General features: G+C 36.4%; 1 protein-coding gene across 1 annotated transcript in view; it reads right to left on the reverse strand.

Moving 5' to 3' along the window:
- The window catches only part of trio (trio Rho guanine nucleotide exchange factor), a 1,056,141-nt gene that overhangs the window by 205,236 nt on the left and 826,557 nt on the right, over positions 1–24,348 (reverse strand). The gene's annotated exons all lie outside the window — the stretch shown is intronic.

Genomic DNA, 24,348 nt, shown 5'->3' on the forward strand with positions numbered 1-24,348 from the left:
GGTGTGATGTAAGTGAGTGAGTTCAGCATGAGAGCATTGTCATTTTGCAGAGTCAGGCATTTCAAGTTGTCATAAACCTTCTAAAAGGCTTGACAAAACAGCTGCTAGTCTTTGGCCTTGACCACAACTTTGCAGTAGCACCACAGCAGCTTCCATCTTTAGACTTCATGCTCCACATATAATGAGGTATTCACAACTCACATCCTACCATCACCAACAACATTAGGTAGGCATGACATGGTAAACACCCTTTCTCAAGCATTGCTGCCTAGAAGAAATTCACTAGCTAACACCTCTCTCTCCGTAAATTATGCAAAGACAGTAGCATAATGATCACTAGACTCGACAAGAGTAATTCTACTGTGGTCATCAATGCCAGTGAGTGAATATAATCAGAATTATATTCACTCACTAAATTCTGAATATGATCATATTCTGATCATATTCAGAATAGCGGGATCATATTCTGAATATGATCCCGCTATTCTCAAAAGAAAACATTAAAAAGGCTTCTTTAAAATGTCACATCATAGTCTTCTGAAATAGTTAAAAAAAATTCCAACCATTTAGTTCCCTCCTCCCCATATATCTAGCTTGCCAAAAATTCATAACTCCAATAACCCTTTCCATCCCATAGTAGATGCTACTGACCCTCCTTCTTTTAATTTAGCCAAACAGTTAGGTAAATCCTTAACTGCACTTACAGGTCATTCTTTGTCTTATATTAAAAATTTCATTCATTTGAAATCTTCAATCCAAAATTTAGTTTTAGACAATAACAATCATGATAACTTTTGATGTCACTTTCCCTTTTTACTGATATCACTCTTTCTGAAACTTTAAATTTACTAAAAAAAAAAAAAAAACATCACCCCTACCCCTAGATATGACTGATCTTTTTAATTTTACCATTCATTCTGACTTCATTTGGAAAAATACTATTTATAAACAGACTGAGGGTACAGCCATGAGTTCTCCTTTTTCTCTCCCTCTAGCCAATTATTATATGGAGAATTTTAAAAAACATGCTCTTGATACTGTTATTCTCAAACCTTCTATCTGGTTAAGATAAATTGATGATGTGTTCTATATTTGGCAACATGGCTCAGACACATTAGACCTCTTCCTCCTCCTCATTTGGCTGTCAGATAGGTATCAGCAGTGTGTGTATAGAGGAGTGGCATCTCAAAAGTGGAAGATTACTAGTGGAGTACTTTGGGGATCTGTCTTGGTGCCATTATTGTTTAACTTTGTATTAAACAATAATAGGACAGGCTTAATTGTGAATATGCCATCATTTGCTGATGATGAAAAACTGATGATGATGATGTTGGGAAAAACTATGAGGAGCAAAGCAGATGTGACTTTGCAGGATGATCTCAATATACTATGTGAGCAGGCAAGAGAGAGTGATGTTATCTGTTTAATGTTGCAAAATGCAAGGTCTTGAAATTTGGTGGGTGAAGTTGGAATGCAGAGTATACAATTAATGGAGAAATTTTGAAGATGGAGGGGATGAGAGATATGGGAGTGATCATGGACAGAAACGTGAAGTGTTTAGGGTTTAAATTGCTAAAATTGTAAGAACATCACAATGGATTATGGCAATGATGAGGACCTTGACATGCAGAAGCAAAGAGGTTATGGTTCCCTTGTATAAATCCTTGATCAGATTGTATAAGAACTACTGTGGGCAGACTTGGTTGCCTGGTTTACAAGGGAATGAGGATATATTAGAGGGTCCTAAACTAAGTTGAGTTTAAGTTTATGGAATGTGGGATATGAGGACAGTTTGAGGGAATGTAAGTCTTGGGAATAGAAAGGAGAGGGGATGTGACTGGGACACCTAGAGAAAGTTTGTGAGGGGTTGTGTTGTTACTAGATTAATGCAGATGAGATTCTATTAAAGTAGAGAGAGATATATGGGTAGAACAAGAGACCATCCCTGGAAGCTATACAAGAAGGATGTGAGCAAGGGAGTGAGGAGCAGGTTCTTTCCATTCTCCATGCAAAGAACCTAACTCACCAACCGTAGAATGCGTCGCCTGAAAGTGTGGCGAGCGCAGAAACTGTGAAGGTTTAAGACACTGCACAGTTCGAGTATCTTTTAGCATGAGAATGTGGAACTCCTGCAATGTGTCCTTAGATTCCATGGAAGGGTGATATGATAAGAGGTGAAATGAACACAATTCCTGAAGTTAGTGGGTTTATAGTGTACTTTGGTACTGATATGATTATCAGATGATCAGGTTTAAGAAGTCTATGGATTTATTTTCTTCATATTCAATAGAAAATTTTAATCGCTGGCTAAACGTGTAGAAAGAATGAAATAACTATTGTATGGCATTTGCATTATGATACACAGAACATTGTCTACATATCTACTGCATAAATAAGAGTTTATGCAGTAAAAGGCAAGCAAGCAAACAAGACCCATGAACAGACAGGCAACAGTCATAAAAATACGGCAAGGAAGGCAACAGGAAACCACCTTGCGTCACTATTTCCCTAGTAATCAGCTGCAACCCTCTGAAGAGAGGAAACCACAGGATCGGATCGGATCAGATCGATATATATATATATATATATATATATATATATATCATTGTGAGTTGAGGTCAAAAAAAGTTTGAAAAACACTGTTCTATGGCAACTTCTGACTGCAACAATTGATGTAGGTCTTGGTCTTCCTCTAATAAATCTTTTCTATGCTTCCTTGACAACAAGCACCTGTTCTGCTACCCTTTCCTCTCACATTCTGTTTAAGATAACCATACAGCCTTAAATTAGATTTACTCAACATTTTTGAATGCAAACAATACCAAGTTCATTTTTAATATGATATTGCAACTGATACCATCTGTTTACTGTGCTATTTTTTCTCAGAACTCCCATACCTATGACATTTTGTCATCTTCACTAAGAACTGTAGCTAAATAGCCAATACTTGTTCTATAGCTTCTAGACTGAGAATGCAGTTGAAGATTTCCCCTCATTTGGCATTCATTAAAGAATCTTGGAAATAATGTTCCATCTCCCCTTGGTCAGCCTGGTTTGGTCAAATGATTAGCATATCTGTTCTACAACCAAAAGGTTGCAAGTTCGAATCCTGCATTGGGCACGGATGTGTATGATGGTCTTTGGGTGGGGGATGAATTTCATCATCTAGTATGAGATATATACATATACATATATATATGACAGAATTATCATTGACTCGATTAACATACATATTTTTTTTAAAGAATTGAATGACTAGAACCGAGATTTAAGTAAAAAGGTTTTAATATAAACACACTACTAGTTTCGGCCTGTAACAGCCTTCTTCAGGTGACATTATAAAAGAAGAAAAAACACTAAACATTGAGGGTTAAAAGACTATGAACAACATAGACAGTCTTTATACATAATTAGCATGAAAATGTTGTAGTTGTATTTGAAGCTGTTCTTTCGTTTGTTGCATTGTTGGGAGAGTGCGTGCTTACTGCATCACGTGAACGCCAGTACATGATTACAGCTGAATGACTATCTGGGAGGTTGTAGCTTAAGTTGTTATTTAGATGAACAGGATTGAAGATGATTTCTCTAGATTCCACAATTTTTCTCTCTACTTCGTCACTGCAACGGAAGATGTTAGTAGATTTTTCCCAGCAGACTTTGTGACTTTGGTTATCATCATTAGGATTAGCCGAGAAAAGGATATGACTTGATAATGCACTCGCTCACTGTCTCATGTAAGTAATGTCCCTCGTGTTCTTCCATACGCATTTCGACAGATTTGTCTATTTGCCCAAAATAAGGAATATCACAATCACACAATATTTTATATACACCAGGGTATTTGAGTTGATGATGGCAAGGTTTTGGGTGGCTAATTAAGGAACGGATCTTTGGAAGTGGAGTGAACAAGGTTCTGATATTGTATTTTCTTAGAACTTTTGCTAATTTATGTGAAACAGTGCTTATGTAAGGAATAGATATATTGCCTTTGAATCTATTTGTTTCTTCTGAGTGATGTCTAGGAGGATTAAGAAGGAATTTGTCAATGATTTTCTTGGAATATCCATTAACTTCGAAAGAAGTTTTCAGATGGTTTATTTCTGTAAGAAGTTCATTTCGGTCATCAAGAAGAGAACGGGCTCTATGTCCCAAGGTGGAAATTATTCCAAGCTTATGAGGAGGGAAATAATGGGACTGACTATGCAGATATCTGTTGGTATGTGTGGGCTTTCTATATATCGATATTTTGAGTTTACCAGAAGAGCGAGTCAGTTGACATCAAGAAAAGGCAAGGAATTATCCGTTTCAAGCTCGGCAGTAAACTTAATACTTTGATGTCGGGTATTGAGATGTTCGAGGAAAACCATAAGGAATTCATGTCCATGGCTCCAAACAATGAAGACATCATCCACATAATGCTTCCAAACTTTAGGTGTTAAAATAAAGGAAGAGATAGCCTTGGTTTCAAAATCTTCTAAGTAAATATTTGCGAGAACAGGAGATAAAGGATTACCCATAGCCAGTCCATGATTTTGTTTGTATATATTATCTTGAAATTTGAAGTAACCGGACCTAATGCAATGTGTAAGCAAGGCTAATATTTTTTTGGATAACTTGTCCTTGAGTAATGTTAGGACTTCATCTGTTGGGACATTAGTGAATAAAGAAGTTATATCCAAGCTAGCCATGATGTCATTTTCATCAACTGTAATATCCTTGATGTATGTAACAAATTCTGTAGTGTTCTTGATAAAGGATGGTGACTTTCCTGAAAAACCTTTTAGGTATTTGGCAAGATATTTTGAAAGATTGTATGTAGGAGAATCGATACCGTCTACAATTGGGCGTAATGGGGTGTTCTCTTTATGGATTTTAGGAACACCATATATGCGAAGAATTAATGGATGGAGAGAGCGTAGAGATAAACGAACGTTTCGGGATAATTCAGTGGTTGTTTTTAATAAGTTGCTTGTACGATTTTGAAGTTCACGAGTTGGATCTCTCTCAAGTATTGAGTAGGTATCATTATGTAGTAATTCAATCATTTTATTCTGGTAATCTTCGGAGTTCAGGATGACTGTTGTATTTCCTTTATCCGCAAGGAGGATGATTATATCTCTGTTGTTTTTTAAACTTTTAATAGCTTTGCGTTCAGTTGAAGTAATGTTGTCTGCAGGTGGTTTTGCGTTATTGATAATAAAGATTGATTCAATACGTAGAAGGTTTGCATCTTGTGGAGGGAGAAAAGAAGCAGCTTTTTCTATTTTTGTAAGTAGTGTCTCCTTTGGTATTAATTTTGGGGAAGGAATAAAGTTTATCCTTTACTAAGGATGCTTTATTCTACATCTGAAAGTATATAGGAGGATTTGTTGATACCGACTTTGTCAATATTGATGCGTGGTTTTGAGTTCCTATTATTTTGTAATCTCTTTAATGTTTCAAATTTACTTATAAGATTTACTTTGTTATTATATTGTATTCTGGCTGTTTGAGATTCACAGTATGTATTAAAGGTATGCCAACTTTCATTATCTAGAGATTCTTCCAGTTTTTCAGCTATGGTTCTTGTTTTATTGAAAAGAAAAGCGAGAGTTCATTCAGTATCCGAAATTCTTTCAGACAGTAGGTCTAATTTAGCTTTATGATAGATTCTCTTCGCACGTTCAGTTGTTATGTTTTCTTTAAAGCATATAAATTTAGGAAAGACAACATGGAATTTGCAACGTTTTAAGAAGACCAACCTGTTGATGTTTAGTCCGATCCTCTTTAGTGTCTTGTTGAAGTTTCTTTTATTATTGATAATAGAAGCCTCGTCATGAAGGTTATAGATGACAGAATTATCATTGACTCGAATTTGAATTATTCCAAGCTTATGAGGAGGTTAATGATGGGACTGACTGTGCAGATATCTGTTGGTATGTGTGGGCTTTCCATATATCGATATTTTGAGTTTACCAGAAGAGCGAGTCAGTTTGACATCAAGAAAAGGCAAGGAATTATCCATTTCAAGCTCGGCAGTAAACTTAATACTTTGATGTCGGCTATTGAAATGTTCGAGGAAAACCATAAGGGATTCATGTCCATGGCTCCAAACAATGAAGACATCATCCACATGTTTCCAAACTTTAGGTGTTAAAATAAAGGAAGATATATATAGATATATATATATATATAGAAAGCCCACACATACCAACAGATATCTGCACAGTCAGTCCCATCATTTCCCTCCTCATAAGCTTGGAATAATTTCCACCTTGGGACATAAAGCCCGTTCTCTTCTTGATGACCCCAAATGAACTTCTTACAGAAATAAACCATCTGAAAACTTCTTTCAAAGTTAATGGATATTCCAAGAAAATCATTGACAAATTCCTTCTTAATCCTCCTAGACATCACTCAGAAGAAACAAATAAATTCAAAGGCTATTCCTTTGAACCTATTTAAATATATTCAAATATATCTATTCCTTACATAAGCACTGTTTCACATAAATTAGCAAAAGTTCTAAGAAAATACAATATCAGAACCTTGTTCACTCCACTTCCAAAGATCCGTTCCTTAATTAGCCACCCAAAACCTTGCCATCATCAACTCAAATACCCTGGTGTATATAAAATATTGTGTGATTGTGATATTCCTTATTTTGGGCAGACAGACAAATCTGTCGAAATGCGTATGGAAGAACACATGAGGGACATTACTTACAAGAGACAGCGAGCAAGTGCATTATCAAGTCATATCCTTTTCTTGGCTAATCCTAATGATGATAACCAAAGTCACAAAGTCTGCTGGGAAAAATCTACTAACATCTTCCGTTGCAGTGACGAAGTAGAGAGAAAAATTGTGGAATCTAGAGAAATCATCTTCAATCCTGTTCATCTAAATAACAACTTAAGCTACAACCTCTCAGATAGTCATTCAGCTGTAATCATGTACTGGCGTTCACGTGATGCAGCAAGCACGCACTCTCCCAACAATGCAACAAATGAAAGAAAAGCTTCAAATACAACTACAACGTTTTCATGCTAATTATGTATAAAGACTGTCTATGTTGTTCATAGTCTTTTAACCCTCAATGTTTAGTGTTTTTTCTTCTTTTATAATGTCACCTGAAGAAGGCTGTTACAGGCCGAAACTAGTAGTGTGTTTATATTAAAACCTTTTTATTTAAATGTCGGTTCTAGTCATTCAATTCTTTTAAAACACACACACACACACACACACACACACACACACATATATATATATATATATATATATACACGGGGGTGTAAAATCAATAAAAAGAGAAAGAAAAATCCTTAACCCACCCACAGTTTGACTGTACTTTAAGTTTACAAATAAACCTTTCATGAATCCCACCCATGAAAAAGTTTAGTTGTAAATCCAACCTGAATCCTGCTTCTTTGTCTTCAAGTTTTTACTATTATTATTCAGACTCATCAAGTAAAGCCACATATCATGAAATGTAATTTTTCCTGAATTCATTCAAAGTACCTGCATTCACACTCTCCAAAGGCAATCCATTCCAATCACACACCACTCTATGAGAGGAAAAATCTAATCTTAAATTCCATGGAAGCCATATCATCCTCTTCTCTCCCTCCATAAAATGAAAAATTTAATCTACTGGTATCCTGTATGATCCTCTCAGAGTTGATATGATAGTAGGTCTCAATCACATAGACTCTCTTTCTCCTGTCTGCTAGTGTCTACAATTAACACAAATTCATCATCTGCATTTCACAATCTCGATATCATCTTTAAAATCCTCTCCAATATATAAGCATTAAGGAAACCAAGAATCCTGAGAGAAAAAGTCAAAGTGAGGTCGTATCAAGGCCTTGTGAAGAGCCAAAATGACTAATTCACCCTTACACATCAAGGTTCATTTCAGCATTGCAATTATCTTTTGAGTTGTACTTGCAATCTTTGATATATATGGCCCTTGAACTTCAATTATCTCTTAAGACTCCAAGATTCTTAGCCTTATCAGTTTCTTCTAGCATAATCCCATCACTATAATATGACAATGGACATCTCATTATAGTCTGCGCGGTTAGCCTAGTGGCTTTGCGCTTCGCAACCATATGCCTGGGGAAGGAGTGTCCTAGGTGTGATTCCCATCGACGACGCAAGGAGCTTTAGGATGTTCCTCAGCCATAGCCAAGTTAGCTGGTCTTGGGCGTGGACAGCAGGGTTTTTTCCACCAGTTTATCTGGGGTTTTTCATCCCACAAGCAGGTAAACCGGCCCCGTAAACACACAGGGATACAGCCAGGAATACTTCGAGGCATAGGGGTGACCATTCTATCCTTGTGTTTCGGTTGCGAAATCCAAGCATGCTTGGAGGGTTGTTGGCCTTAAAGGCCTGTTAAAGCCATTGGGATAGGATAGGACATCTCATTATACCAAAGTGCATAACTTTACATTGGCCAGAATTGAATTGATAGCCATTTTCACATGCCCACAATTCTGGCATATGCACACAGTGAAATAAATCTGCAAGATTTCATTATTTGCTTATCAGTCACATTCATGATTATTATTAACATCTGACCTCCCTGAGTCTCTTGACTCCATGGAGGTCAGATGTTAATAATGGAAGTTACATACTGTCGAACATAAACCTCATCCAACCATGCCTTAAACTGATTCAAGTATCTACATTCACATCAAACTCAGGCAATGCATTCCACTCACCAACCACTCTCCATGTAAAGAACCTTTTCCTCACACCTTCCTTATACAATTTGGAGGGATAGCCTCTTGTTCTATTCCCACTTCTCCCATTCTATGAAAAATTCTCTTCCATGTCAACTTGATAACAACCCTTGACTAACTTATGTCTAAATCATATACCTCCTTCTCCTCCTATTCATGAGGCTTTGCAATTTACATTCTCCCAATCTGTCCTCACATTCCACATTCCAAAGACCACTGAACCACTTTTGTGAATCTTCTCAAAATCCTTTCTAACATATCCTCATCACCATGAAAACTAGATGACTAAATCTGTGCACAATAATCCATATGAGGTCTGATCAAGGCCTTATACAATTGCATCATAACCTCTATTCCTGTATGTAAGGATCCTTCTGCATCATTGCAATTATCTGATGTGATGTCTTCACAACTTGTGCAATTGGCCCTGAATTTCAGGTCCTTGTCACCACCATTCACAGATCTCTCATGTCCTCTACCTCCTTTCAAGTTTCCCCATTAAGTGTATACTTTGCATCCCATTGTTGCTTACTAAACTTCAAACCTTGCACTTTGCAACATTGAACTGACAGTTCCACTTACCTGCCCATTCATGCAATCTATTTAAATCCTCCTATAAGGCTATAACATCTGCTGGACTGTGCATTGCTCTCTCCAATTTTGCATTATATGCAAACAGATGCATATCACCAGTTAAACCCATCCCAATATCATTAATATACAAACTGAACAACAATGGTCCCAAAACTGACCCTGTGGCACACCACTAGCAACCTTCCATTTTTGGGATACTGCACCCCCATATACAACTTTCTGATACCTATCTGATAGCCAGTCACTAATCCAACTCAGAAGCATGTTATCCAATCCATTTCAATTTATTTCACAGCTTGTCATATGACACTCTATCAAAAACTTTTGGAAAGTCTAAGAATACAAATGTATATGCATCTCCCTTGTCCAACACATTTGTCACCTTGTACATACAAAGTTAGTAAAACATGATTTTCCTTTAACAAACCCATGCTGATAACCACAGAGAATACTGCTCTTATCAACCCATTTCTGTATCCTACCTCTTACTAATCTCTCTTCCTAGTATTTTTACAACTCCAGATATACAGAATGGCCAATAATTTGTAGCCACAGCCTTATCACCATCTTTATGCAGTGGAACAATTTTACCTTCTTTCTACTCCCTTGGAACTTGTGCTGTTGTAAAGCTCTTAATAAACAGGCATGCCAGTGCAGCAATTCCCTTAAGATACATAGTGTGCTATATATGTCATCAAGTCCTATCACCATATTAACATAAAGATTATTTATTTCCTCAAATACTTCCTGCTCACTCACAATTAAGTCATCCTCTCTTATGTTCTCTACACTTAAATTTCTCATTTCACCCTGATGAGAATGAAACATCTTTATAAACTGATCACTGAATACCTCAACAATGTCTTCTGCAGCAGTTACCATTCTACCATTTTCACCCATTAACATCATCTTACCATAATCATTCTTCCTGCTATTTGCCACATATCTAAAAAAACTCTAGGGTTTTTAGATATGTGGTTCGCCTGATTTGCCAATTTCTGCTTATACTGCACTTTTGTTGTTCTTACTAATGGAATCACTCTCCTGGCTTGTTCTTTATACTCTTCACATAACTGATTATTACTATTATTCATCTTGTACTGCTTCCAAAGCATTCTTCTTCTTCCAGATTTCATGCTTGTGCCCCACTTTCATTCATTTTACACCTACCTTATTCAGCCTTTTGACATTCGGAATACATTCACACATTAATTATTTCTTTGTCAGTTCCCAAGCAGCATTTATTTCCTTACTGCTCAACTCCTCATTCCATGCCATAGCTTCAAGCTGTCTCCTAAGCTTGTCATAATTACTAGCCATATACATCTAGATATATCCTTTCCTCACAGAAGTCTGCATATGGCTAGCCACAACCCAGGCAATCACTTCATGATCACTCTCACCAACTGGAGGAAAGTGTGAAACTCCACTCAATTGCATTCTCTGATGAAACGAGTAGATCTAAAATTCTCAATCCTCACATGCCCTCCTTTACATGTTGCCTGTGATAATTGTCTTTTAAAAATGCAAGAAATTAATTTTCCTCATTTCCAAATACTATCTCTTCATTCCAATATCTAAAAATCTATCTCCCTTTAACAAAATAAATATCTATCTGCCATAATTAATATTGCCCATAATAATTACTCTTCCTTTGTTCACTAACCCAAGTTGTTTATACATTTCTTCATCACTACCCTCCATATTCCCTGGGCTATAGCAACATCCAACTAAAAAGTCTTTCTGTCAACCTCCACCTCAGAGCCTCATAACCATTGCCACTATTTCCCTCTTTCATGTCCTTTCTAAACTCGTGAAAAACACTGTACCCTTCCATTTTTATTTCTATTAGGATAGCATGTTCATTCAACCTTGTTCCACTTATTCCCATGATTTTGGAGTGAATAAATTCAATCAGTGAAACCATTTCATCTCTCTTATTTCTGATACTTCTGGCATTTGTAAATAAACACAGCAGTTCACTTTCAGGTCTATAAGCAGTTCTACCAAAGCCACTTGTTGGTTCTGATTTTCCTACCACACATGTCCTTGCCCAATCACCTTCATCACCACTTACCACATATATCTGTTCAGTCTCAACTACATCCCGATCTATTCCATTTCTATGCTGATCGTCCCTATACATATATTCACTACTACTTCTGATAGCCACTCTCGCTATGCCATGTCTCCCCGTCCACTCAGGCTCCCTCTATTTCCCCTGCATTCCCATTCTCTTTTCATCTCTCACACTATTACTGTTTCATTGGCAAGCAATGCTGTCCCTTCAATATCACTCTCCTGATCTTTCACCTCATTTCACTTACTTCTCATCTCTTGCTTGCATCACACACTACACTTCCATCTGGTAATACTTTCTTCAGTGCACTCACTCCAAAGCCATTCAAATGCAATCCATCACATCTGTATAATTTCATTCTTCTCTCAAATACATGCCATACATCCACAAACTTACTCTTTCTCCCCACACAGCTCTGCTAGAATACCATTCATGATTCTGGCTCTCTGTCTCAACTCATCATCGTCATACCTCAGCAACACACTGACAGCCTTTCACACTATACTGTTATCTTTCACTCTTCTCAATAACCTCCCGATATTCACCCTAAGGTTCTCCATATGTCCACTTCAAACAATTGTCCCCACAACCACCACTAATTTATCCAAAGCATGAATTATCTTGCTCATTCTCCCTTCTGGATAGTAGACTTTATGGACTTTCTTATTAACCAATCTTCTAACAACAGAATCTCCAGACACTGCTATTCTCAAATCATCACTTCTTTTACTTTTTTTTTCTTTCATTCTTTTGCACACTTTCATTTGTTTCCACTAAAAGTCTAATATCACTCTGCATATTCGGCATTTCATTTTTCATTTTGAGTAACTGTTTCATCAAATCTTGCCTTCTGACTCTGTCACTCCCATAGTCTTGCTCTCGTTCTGCCGCACCTTACTTCCGTTACCTCATTTATACTTCCTTTTGTTCCCTTATCACTTATTTTCGCTTCTACATTGTTGAATTATTTTACTCCCTCAGTCTCACTAGCTTTTGTTCCATTTCTGTTTCTTTCATTTATGCTATCTTTCATTTCTTTGGTCTGTTTTGTATTCACGTAGTCTAATAAAATATTGCACTTCCTACAAATCCTTACTTTCTCTCGTCTCTTCTTCAGTCTCTCCACAAACAGATCTCTTACATTTCACCATGCATACATTACCCTTCCCATCATCAGCAAATATGTTGCATATGAAATCCTTTCCAATGTCATTAATGACAAGATTCACTCCAAAAATTCACAAATTCACTCCAAAATCATGTTCATTCAACCTTGTTTCACTTATTCCCATGATTTTGGAGTGAATAAATTCAATCAGTGAAGCCATTTCATCTCATTTATTTCTGATACTTCTGGCATTTATAAATAAACACAGCAGTTCACTTTCAGGTCTATAAGCAGTCCTACCCAAGCCACTTGTTGGTTCTGATTTTACTTTTACTTTTATGTCAACATATTTGAGCATATATGGTCAAATCTCATCTAATCATCCAGCTGCTTTTCCCCATTTCAGGATTTTGATGGCTTTTCTACCTCAAAATATTGACATGATAGCATTCTTCTTGAATGTTTTCTGCTGTCACTGCTTGTTTCATTTAGCAATCTTTAAAATTAATTAAGCCAGACATCTAGAATATCTGGGGAGAGCTGTATGATTTGAACTATTTCAAAATCAACTGTGCACAACATTTTGACCAAGAGTTTGGGCCTTTGTAAATTGAATTCGCGATTTGTTCCCCAGAAGTTCACCGCCGACCAAAAAATGTATCAAATTAAACACCGCAAGGACCTCCTTGATATGATCGTTGCTGGTGAAATGTGGTGTTTTGAGTATGAGCCCGAAACAAATCACCAGAAGAGGGGCATCTGAAAAAAGTCACTTGGAGAAGTAAAAGTAAGGACAATGCTGATTTGTTTCTACGACTCCAAGGGCATTATCCACAAAGAATTCGTTCTGCTGGCCAAATGGTCAATGGTGAGTTTCATGTCGAAGTTTTGAAGCGATTGGTAGCGAGAATTCATCATGTATGGCATGAGTATCATGATGCAGACAGTTCATTACTTTTGCACAAACCAAGTTTGTGTGTTGGATCACTCGCCGATTCACCTGCTTTAGTACCCTGTGATTTCTTCCTCTTCCCCCGACTTCATTTGCCAATGAAAGGAAAGCGATAAGACACCATTGAAAATGTACATATGGCAGTAACCACGATCCTCAACAATATCCCAAAAACTGATATAAAAAACCTGTGTTTTATTTTCTATCAAAAGTTCGATTTCTTTTTGGACAGAGGGTGTATATCAGGAAATGATAATAGTGCTAAATAACTAAAAAATACACAAAAAATATTAAAATTGGTACCAAATGTATTATAGGTTTAGAACCTTTTGTGGGCGGGAGATAAATTTGCTTGGCTGTAGTGGTTTAAGTTTTCTGATAACATCCTTAATACATAACCAAGGAAATGGTCAATCAGAAGAAGATACACTGATATCCAAATGGTTTCTTGTGTTGATTAAAAAAAACTGATTGATTCTGGAATTCTTTCAACTTCTGACCAGCTAAGTATGAATTACTTTAGATTTTGCTAAACTTGATGCTTTTAAAGCTATCTTGCATCATGCCACCAATTCCTTTCAGCTATTTTTGAGGCCACAGAACATTAAAAAAAAAAAAAAAAAAAGATGCATCAAAATAAGTTTAAGTCATTTCATATGGTGTAAACAAGTGGTCCTTAGGGTAAATTTTAGAACTCGGTGGGAACATTTCTTCATTATAACATTCATGGAATAAAACTCTTCTGGGTAAAATAACTACAAGATTCTGTTTAAGAATGGAAACATAAGCAGAAAGATATGAGCTAATTAATAATATAGATACCTTCCATAAAAAAATTTCTTATGAACATAAAAATTTTGCCTATGCTTCAGGTATTATTATTATTATTATATGGACACCTCCATGGAGTCCAAATGCTCATCGCAGAAGACCAAATCTAGGCACACAATCTATCATACCTCTCCTTGAACCCATTAACAAAGCACTTGCAACTGACTCGGGATCCATTCCAATCATTCACAACTCTCCAAGCAAAAAATCTAGTCCTCACATGCCTACTAACCACACCTTTATTTGACTTCCAGGGATGGTTTCTTGTTCTGGTCTTTCTAGCCAAGAGCTGAAACATTTCCCCTGCATCTATCCTATAAAATCCTTTAAGAAACTTAAATGTTTCAATCTTATCCCCCCCCCCACCTTTTCTCCTATCAGCCAACTTCTGAAATGCACACACCTTCAATCTATTCTCATAAGGAACATTCCACAGACCACTCACCTCTGAATTGTCTCTTCCTCATTCCCAAGAAACCTAGGGGGACCAGACTTGAACACAGTAATCCAGATGTAGGCATATCAAGGCATTATAGAGAGGAATAACAACTTCCTTATCTCTACTTGTTAATGTGTTCTTCAATAGCCAAGTAATCTTATGGACTACCTTAGCAATATATTCTCTAAACTTTAACTCTCTGTCTACCACCACCACCCCTAAATCTCTAGCTTCATCTATTTCCTGGCAATGTGATACATGGCTTGTAATCTATTTATCCCAAAATGCACAACTTTACATTTCTCGACATTAAATTGACACCCATTAACTTTTGCCCATACCAACAGCCTATTTAAATCGTCCTCTAAGCTCTCCACATAGCATTGATTATCTATTATTATTATTTGACACCTCCAGGGAGTCCAAAGCTTCATCGAGGGAGAGTGTGCCAACAGCATCGAACGATTGGTCCCCTTCCAACTACTAATCACGCTCAAACTTACTTAACTGAGCCATTAGTAGCAGAAGCTCTACCAATTGACCAACCTTTATTACTTTACCTAATTTTGCATCATCAACAAACAACTGAATATTTCCTTTCAGGTTATTTCTATATCATTTATGTACAAATTAAACAGCAACAGTCCAGCACTGAACCTTGTGGCACACCATTAGTCACCTGTTTTCACTTCAATTCTGCCCCTCCATATATAACTTTCTGATATCTGTCCAGCACCCACCCTCTTATCCACTTAACCAGTGTCATATCCATCCCCATTTGTTCTAATTTGTATAACAGTGTTCCATGTGGTATTCTGGCAAATGCTTTTGCAAAATCTAGAATATCATCGTGTAGCCATTTCCTTTATCCAACTCAGCTGTTACTCTATTATAAAGTTAGTAAATTACTAAGGCATGACTGACCCTTCACAAAGCCATGTTGACCTCAAATGCTCATACAGCATCATATTTTTATCTACCCATTATTGAATTCTCTTTTTTACCAATTTTTCTAGTGCTTTTACCATCATGCCTTAGAGATACTGATTGGTCTATAATTCGGTCTTAGAACCTCCCTTATGCACAAGAATTATTTTGTCCTCTTTCCACTTCCTTGGAACTCTACCAGAGCTGAGACTTAAACAGCTTAGTCAAAGGCATTGCTGGTTCCCTTACACTCTCTTGCAAAAGCCTGGCTGATATTTCATCCAATTCCACAGCTGTATTTCCATCGAGATTCTGCAACATCATAAGAAACTCCAATTCGTCCACCTCTGTTCCCACATTAGTGTCTGTCACATAGGTTAAAGCAGTAACCTCACTAGCACGATATATCCTTGCAAAGTGGTCACTCAGTAACTCAACTATTTTATTCACTTTTGTCTCCTCGTGACCATCATCACTCATTAAAGTTAATCCTTCCATAGTCATTCTTCCTCTTACTTGCCACATAATGAAAGAACTCTTTGGGATTTCCTTTGGCCTGCTCAGCTAGATTCTTCTCATAATCTGATTTTGCCTTCCTTGCCATGCTGGTCACCTTTCTTGCCTGAGCCTTGTACTGTTCATGAGTTTGCTGGTTACCTTTCTCTTTATATATCCTCCACAGCATTCTCTTCTTCTGCAGCAAATATCATTGCTGCAGAAGAAGAGAATCCATCTAACTCCTACCTGATTAACCCTCCTTACCCTAGGTATACAATTTAATTCCTCTAGATGACTCATGCCCTACTAACATCCTTATCCTGCAGTGTTTTATGCCATGGTACAAATTTAAGCTTCTTCCTAAGCTTATCATAATCACCTGCCTTGTAGCTCCATGCATGATTTGTATACCCTTTCTTGACAGAATATTCATGTTTTATAATCTCCCAAGTCAAGACCGCATGGTCACTTTTGCCAATTGGAGGCAATGTGGCCACCTTGGATACAGACAACTCTTCCAATTCTATGACCGGTCCAATACTCTCCTGCCTCTAGTCCAATCTAACACATGTTGCATTAAGTAATTATCTCTGAGCAGGTGTATAAATTCAATTTCCTTCCTGCCATGTGATCTTTCTTCCTTCCATTCTATATCTCCATAGCTGAAGTTCCCCATAATAATCACTTGACCTGTACTCTTTTGCCGATGCATGTCTTCCAGATCATCTGTAGAACTCCCTGGCCTATAGCAACAACCAATTGTATATTTTGTCTTACTGGCCTTAATCGCACACCAGATTCCCTCAAATGAACAGTCCACCCTCCTGCCTATCTCCTATTCTTTTTTGGTTGCAATTCATCAGCAGTACTTCTAATAAACTCATGCTATCTTCCTTGAAAATACTATACCCTTCACATTCAATCCCTGTAACTACATCATCTACTGTTAGCCAAGTCTCACTAATACTTATAACTTTTGCCGAGATTGCACTAACAAATGTCAAAAACTTCTCCCTCTTGTTCCTGATACTTCTGGCATTTATTTATTTATTTATTCATTCATATGGAGCTTCCTCCCTTTTCTCCCCCGTCCCTATTGGGGAGAGTTGAGCCCCCTCATGGGGGGGTTAAGTATTTATGGCTGTAGATCCGTGTGTGCACGGGGCCGGTTTGCCTGCTTGCGGGATGAAAAACCCCAGATAAAATGGGGAAAAAACCCTGCTGTCCACGCCAAAGACCGGCTAACTTGGCTATGGCTGAGGAAGATCCTAAAGCTCCTCACGTCGGAATCGAACCCAGGACACTCCTTCCCCAGGCATATGGTTGCGAAGCGCAAAGCCACTAGGCCAACTGCGCGGACACTTCTGGCATTAGTATATAGAAACTGCAGCATCCCTTTAGTCCTCCACCCACCTTTATTTTCTAAATTGACTACGTTATTCAATATTTTTGCTTGAGAGACTAGATTCATCACTTGGTCACTTTCACACTCACTTGCTTCATGGGTGCCTTCTCATAAATTCACTTGCTTCCATCCTAATTGCTTAAGTTTCTGTGAATTTGCACTTCAGCATGCTCGGTGAACAAAAAAAAAAGCTTTCTCCAGAAACCTAATAACAAAACCATTTAGATGCAGTCCATCAGCAATGTACAAATCCTTGTTTCCATCAAAAAGAGGCCACAGATCAACAATTCTACATCGTTCCTTTCGCACAATCTATGTATAGACTCACTGGCTATCAATGCCCTCCTCATCATTGACCAAGATGGTGAGTGGCTGTGGAATGTTCCCTATGAGAATAGACTGAAGGTGTGTGGATTTCAGAAGTTGGTTCATAGGAGAAAAAGAGTGGATATGGTAGAAACATTTAAGTTGCTTAAAGGATTTTATAGGATAGATGCAGGAGAAATGTTTCAGCATTTGGCTAGAGGGACCAGAACAAGGATCATACCCTGGAAGTTGAATAAAGGTGTGGTTAGTAGGGGTGTGAGGACTAGATTTTTTTGCTTGGAAGTTGTAAATGAGTGGAATGGAATGCCAGAATTAGTTTTGAGTGCTTTGTCTATTAATGGATTCAAGGAGAGGTATGATATATTGGATCTCCTGTGATTAGTCTTCGGACTTCATGGAGGTGCCCGTATAATAATAATATTAATTTTGCCCTCAAGCTTCCCAGTTCCTTGCCAAAGCCAGTGGATAAAACCTTTGCTTATCCATATTTACACCACTCTCAAAATCAGAAGGTATCATTATCACCACACACAAATAAGGCAGAACTTACTGGCATCACTCTTTCCCACAAATTCTTGCATAAATGACCAAGGCAAAGCAGAACCCGCTTTATTATGACCTCATGTTACTCCTAGTCATTTGTCACATGGAAATCAGAAGAATCCTGAATAACATGTGCATGAACAAGTCATTTAATCCTGGTATTCCCCTCCTCCATTATGCCAAAAATTGCACTCCAAAATTACCACTAATACTATACTGCATTCCAACCTTTCCAACTCAACTAACATTTGTTCTGCAGCATGGAAACAAGCATGCATTCAACACATACCAAAAAAAGTGATAAAACTCAGCAAGCAAGCAAGCTGCTGCCCTATTGATCTTACTTTAATTCTCTCAAAAAACCACAGAGATGGTTAGAGACAACCAACTGTTTCACTACCTGAAGGCTCACCAGCATATTACTGACTAGCAGCATGGATTCTGTCACTCTTAATGTACAGGTGATACATGGACTTTACCCACCTTTGGATACAACCATGGAAGAGTTTGCTTGAAACTCATGTGACTGACCATGACATTTCTAGGCTTTTGACTGGGTCTGGCTCAGAAGCCTACTATGACTACCCTTTCCAACTAGGCTGCTAACTTCGTCTCTGGCAGCTCATTAAGTTTCATGGGTTTCTCTCCTTAGATTTCCTGATCACTGCAGAATTACTCAGAGTCCTATAATCTCACTCAGTAGTACATAAGTGATCTTCACTCACCAATTTGAAATCCCATTTATAGCTTTGCTGATAACAGCACACTTGCCTCATCCTCTTCATGTGACAAACCTTGCAGTGCCTGATCAAAGACTCAAGATTTTCCATAAACCAATGCCATAAACTCTTATCTCCTTGTTATTCTTCAGTGCAATTAGAATAATCTTGTCAGCTTCAATGTTACCAAAACAGAGTTCTGTCTAATTTCTTGCTAAAAATATTTCTCATCATTTCCACTTACTTTGGATAACATCAAAAACATCAAAAGAGATTGCTCTCCTTTGGCTGACTTATACCCAGTGGTGTGCTGGTAAATTTTTAACAACCATCTCACTTAAATATCATGTGAACTGTATATCTTTATTATAAGATTTACTTATTTACAACAATTTAGAATACAAAAATTTCAAACAATAGTAAAATATTAATTTCTTTATTATAATTTTCATATAACAATGGAGCACTTGCATTCATAGCCAATCTATGGTTGTAATTCAACCATTTGACAAATGAAGCTACATCCCAATCCACTAACTCTTATTCCAATAAATTTAACATCATTAAATCTGATATGTAATCTATTGTTAGATTATTTCTCAACCCTGTACAAATTATGTTCATTAAATTGAAATCTCTTTCATCGGTGCTACTGATTTCAATCCTATCTTTTTGAATACTTGCAGAGACTGAAACATTTTTTGATTCTACATTATTACCTATAAAATCCTGAAAATTGTTCAAATTCATATTTTAAAATTTCACTTAAACAGAACTCTTCTCCCCCAAGATATGCATGGTAAAGTTATTTATTCATATTCATTCAGAAGTAGATGGTTCTAATAAATTAAATTGATTTAAAATGTTTTCATATGATAAAAGACAAATGCATGCGATGAATTATATTTTCTAGTAACATATTCCTAGGAAGAGCAGTGAATTTATTATTTTTAAGAAACAGAATATCTTTAAACTTATCTGATTTAATTAAACCTTCAACTAGAGATTCATGTTTTCCAGTACAAACCTTTTAAATTTTCCAAAGTTTTTATGAGCGAAATCTTGTGATGACTTCTGACTTATTAGTCTAATGAGCCAAGCATTAAAAATATTTTTGAAAGTAATTCAGAATCGCATCTATAGAAAATGTGAAGAAACTGAATGAAATGCAGTTTGGCTTTCAGAATGGGTTTTGGAACTAGAGAGGCCCTTTTCTGTGCCCAAATATTAATACAAAAATGCAAAGAAAAACAGAAAACTGTCTTTATGTGTTTCATAGATTTTGAAAAAGCTTTTGACAAGGTCAGACACACTAACTTAATAGAAGTCCTTCAACAAATAGGGCTAGACAGAAGAGACATATAAGACTAATAAGAAATCTGTATTAGAATCAATCAGCTACTATTCAATTAGACAACATTACCATCAGTGATATTAACATCAAAAGAGGAGTGAGACAAGGATGTGTGCTCTCACCACTCTTGTTCAACATATACTCAGAGGTAATCTTTAAAAAGGAATTGGAAGAATGTCCAGAGGGAATCACAATTAATGGAAAGCTTGTAAACTGAAATGTCACGTCTGGTCCATTTTGTCCCATGGAGTTGAGACATGGACACTGAAGGTGGCAACTATCAAGAAAATTGAAGCCTTTGAGATGTGGCTATATAGAAGATGGCACCATGCTAATTACAGATAACATCACAGATCTCCAAAAACTCATTGACAGAGTAAACATAGAAAGCCAAAGAATGGAATAAATATAAACATCAACAAGACAAAATATGTGGTCATCAACAAACATCTAACATTGTCAATGAAACTGACACTCAACGGGAAAACTATTGATCAAGTGTCAAGGTATAAATATCTTGGTTGCTGGCTTAATGAAAAGTGGGATCCTGAAATAGATATAAAGAAAGCATTGAAGTTGCATGGCAGTCTTTCATGAAAATGAGAATATTATTCTGCAATAAGATCTAAACATAGAAGTTAGATGCTGAAATGTCACGTCTGGTCCATTTTGTCCCATGGAGTTGAGACATGGACACTGAAGGTGGCAACTATCAAGAAAATTGAAGCCTTTGAGATGTGGCTATATAGACGAATGTTAAAGATATCATTCATTTTAAAAACATTCATTTTTTAAAATGAATGCTGATCACCGTGTAACCCTAAAAGAAAGGATTAAAGATATCATGGACAGATAAAATAACCAATGAAGATGTCTTAAAATCCATTGACAAAGTCAAAGATCTCATACAAACAATCAAGAAACGAAAAACATTATATCTTGGCTACATCATGAGAAACAGCAAATATCTGCTTCTACAAATCATTATGGTAGGAAGAATTTATGGTAAAGGAGCTAGAGGAAGAAAAAGAATTGGTTTGACAACATCAAGACATGGGCAGTAAAGAGCAGCATACAACTGCTCAGATCAACGCAAGAACGTAGTTTGTTCGCCAAGATGGCATCATAAGAAGAAGAAAAGTTTTTATTGTGCATTTGATTAATTTTAGCACAATCTAAAGGTTACTTTATCTTGACTGAAATGCAGTTGAAAGCAGTAAAAATTCTTCAAGAATGTCCATCATTAAGCATAGTCTTGCAAAAAATTAATGTTAGCTATCCTCTGTCAATTCAGAGCAAACTGGCCAGAGCAAACATCTCCAGTATACCATTGCTTATACCTAAACCTTTTCTGGCAAAAACACAGGCCAAGCATAACTTCTGAAGCATCTAAAAGATTAGGCATTCTTTTCTACTAAAGACACTACTGCTCATCTGCACAATTTCTAACACTCTATAAATCACAAATCTGTCCATCCATGAAATACTGTTTTCATATTTGGGATGGTGTACCCAAAACCTTGATAAGATTGATTAATGCTATAAAGAAGATGGTAATCTGTTAATTGATGAGCCCTCTTTCTCTCTCTCTCTCTCAGATATTAGGTTTGTCTCTTCTATAGATGGCTGCTATTAAGGAATTATGGCCAGACCAATTAAACGCATCAAGTCATGTTTGTTAACTGTGTGTGTTCTTTTGGCCAATTAATAATTCCCGATAAAGGTTCCTCATTTTGTAGACAGGATTTAAATATAGAAGTAGATGGAATGAAGGAAAAGGAAGAAAAGTTGGTTCACTACCTTTGGAACTGGATGGCAAATAGATTTTGAATGTTTAAGGAATTATGATCAGAGCAACTAAAGGCTTCAGGCCATGTCTGTTAATGGTGTGTTCTTCTGGCCAATTTGTCTATTTTGTAGGATGGAAAACCTGAGTTTCTAGGAGGAAAAAACCCTTACACCTCTATATGAGACTAGCTAAACTCACCTTCAATTGATAAGTCCTGATAAAGGTTGTTCATTTTGTAGATAGGGTTTGAATCCAGGTCCTTCCAACCAAAGGGCATCATTGATATTGACTGAGCTATGGAGATTCCCTCTCCCCTTCCTTCTACAGGTACTTTTTCATGGCTAGAACTCACCACAGTCATTCCTCCTCTTTCTTCTAAGACTGTAATAACAAAAATGATTACCACTCAATATCTATTTGCCATCCAGCTCCGAAGGTACTGAACCAACTTTTCTTCCTCTCTTTCATCCATCTACTTGCTTTCAACTGCATTTCAGTCAAGATTCCAACTGTTCAAGAAAAACATATTTTTTTCTTTCTTCTTATCCATACATGATATTGAAATGCTACAAGGCATGGAAACTTTGTGTGTGGGTCCAATAGTAAAACTAAATAAATAAATAATTCATTAATTTAAATATGTAGCTAACTTACAAAAAAAGTAGGAGAGGCTAGCCTACACAGGTGATGTGACTAAACAGAAATCACTGAAGTTTGGTTCGTTATGAATTTTCAGACCAGTAACAAAAGCAATACAGCTATCTTTTTTGGGGCATTTTTTTGGGGGGAAAAAAAATGAAATGTCAATACAAGCTGAGCTGCTGTTTCAATGGTGAACCTGTTGAAAACATGCTATGTTGACAAAGAAAGTAACTTTTTTTTTTTTCATTTTTTCCTCTCTATCCCTATGCTAATAAATCCACATGGAGTTTATTTCAAATATTTGTTCCTAAAATGTTTCTAGTATCAGTACACAAAGAAGCACCTTACCTTCAATAAATGAGACAGATTCTGTTTATTGTTAACTTTATGATTCTCCACTATCCTTCTTCTCTTCAGTGCACATTAATTTTTCCATTTAGTTTTTCACTGTCAATAAAATATTACAAAGACATTCCTGAGACCACAAACAGTGAACAGTGTACTGTATTATTTTGCATAAAGGGAAGATTAGAAAAGAGCACTTGGAAAAAGAAGGGAAGAAGAGACTTCAACAAATTCTTGAGATAGATTCTGTTTATTGCTGAATTTCAAGTATGATTCTCCATTATCCTTCTTCTCTTCAGTGCACATATATTTTTTCATTTAATTTTTCACTTTGCACAAAATATTAGATTACAAATATACATTTTTAATGTTGGATTTTGTTTTTTTTAAAAAAAGCTATCAATGGCATCATCTAAACAACGAAATTTTCTATTTTTATTTATTCATGCTATGTAACTTTTTTGCTTTAGTAAAGAGTTCTAATTATTGTTATGAAATGCAATAACTGTGTAACTTTGTAAGTTATACATACTAATGTGTAACTTTTTGTGGTTACAAACTGATAACATTGCAATGAATCAAATGAGTGATGATCACAAAAAATGCCTGAGATCACAAACAGTGAATGCTGTACTGTGGGATGATTACAACTGAGCACGTTAAAAAAAAAAAGGTTAGGAATAATCAGTCCAGATCTATGAATAAAGAACTACCTTAGTTTCATGTCAAAGGCTATTTGCCCCATATAAATGAATTAATATGCATTGATTGATTTTGATATATGAAAATAACATTTTCACATTAATTATATTAATTTTTAAGTTGTGCAGAACTTAAATTTTCAGATTTTATTTCATAAAATACAATGTATGCATGCTTCTTCAGGAGTGCTCTATTCTACAACTACAAGATAATATAAAATTCAATGAATTAAGTGTGAAGTAATTTACAACTATTAGGCAAAAGTGATAAAGTTTAGTTCAAAGAGAAATATAGCCGAGATAGCTGACAAACAATTAAAGAATGGAGCAATCATAGGGATGGTACCATTCTTTAAGCTATTGCAGATGCT

The sequence above is a fragment of the Typopeltis vanoorti genome, chromosome 2, assembly GCF_054136105.1.
Source record: "Typopeltis vanoorti isolate ZY-2024b chromosome 2, IOZ_Tvanoo_1.0, whole genome shotgun sequence".
In the NCBI taxonomy this organism is placed as follows: Eukaryota; Metazoa; Arthropoda; class Arachnida; order Uropygi; family Thelyphonidae; genus Typopeltis; species Typopeltis vanoorti.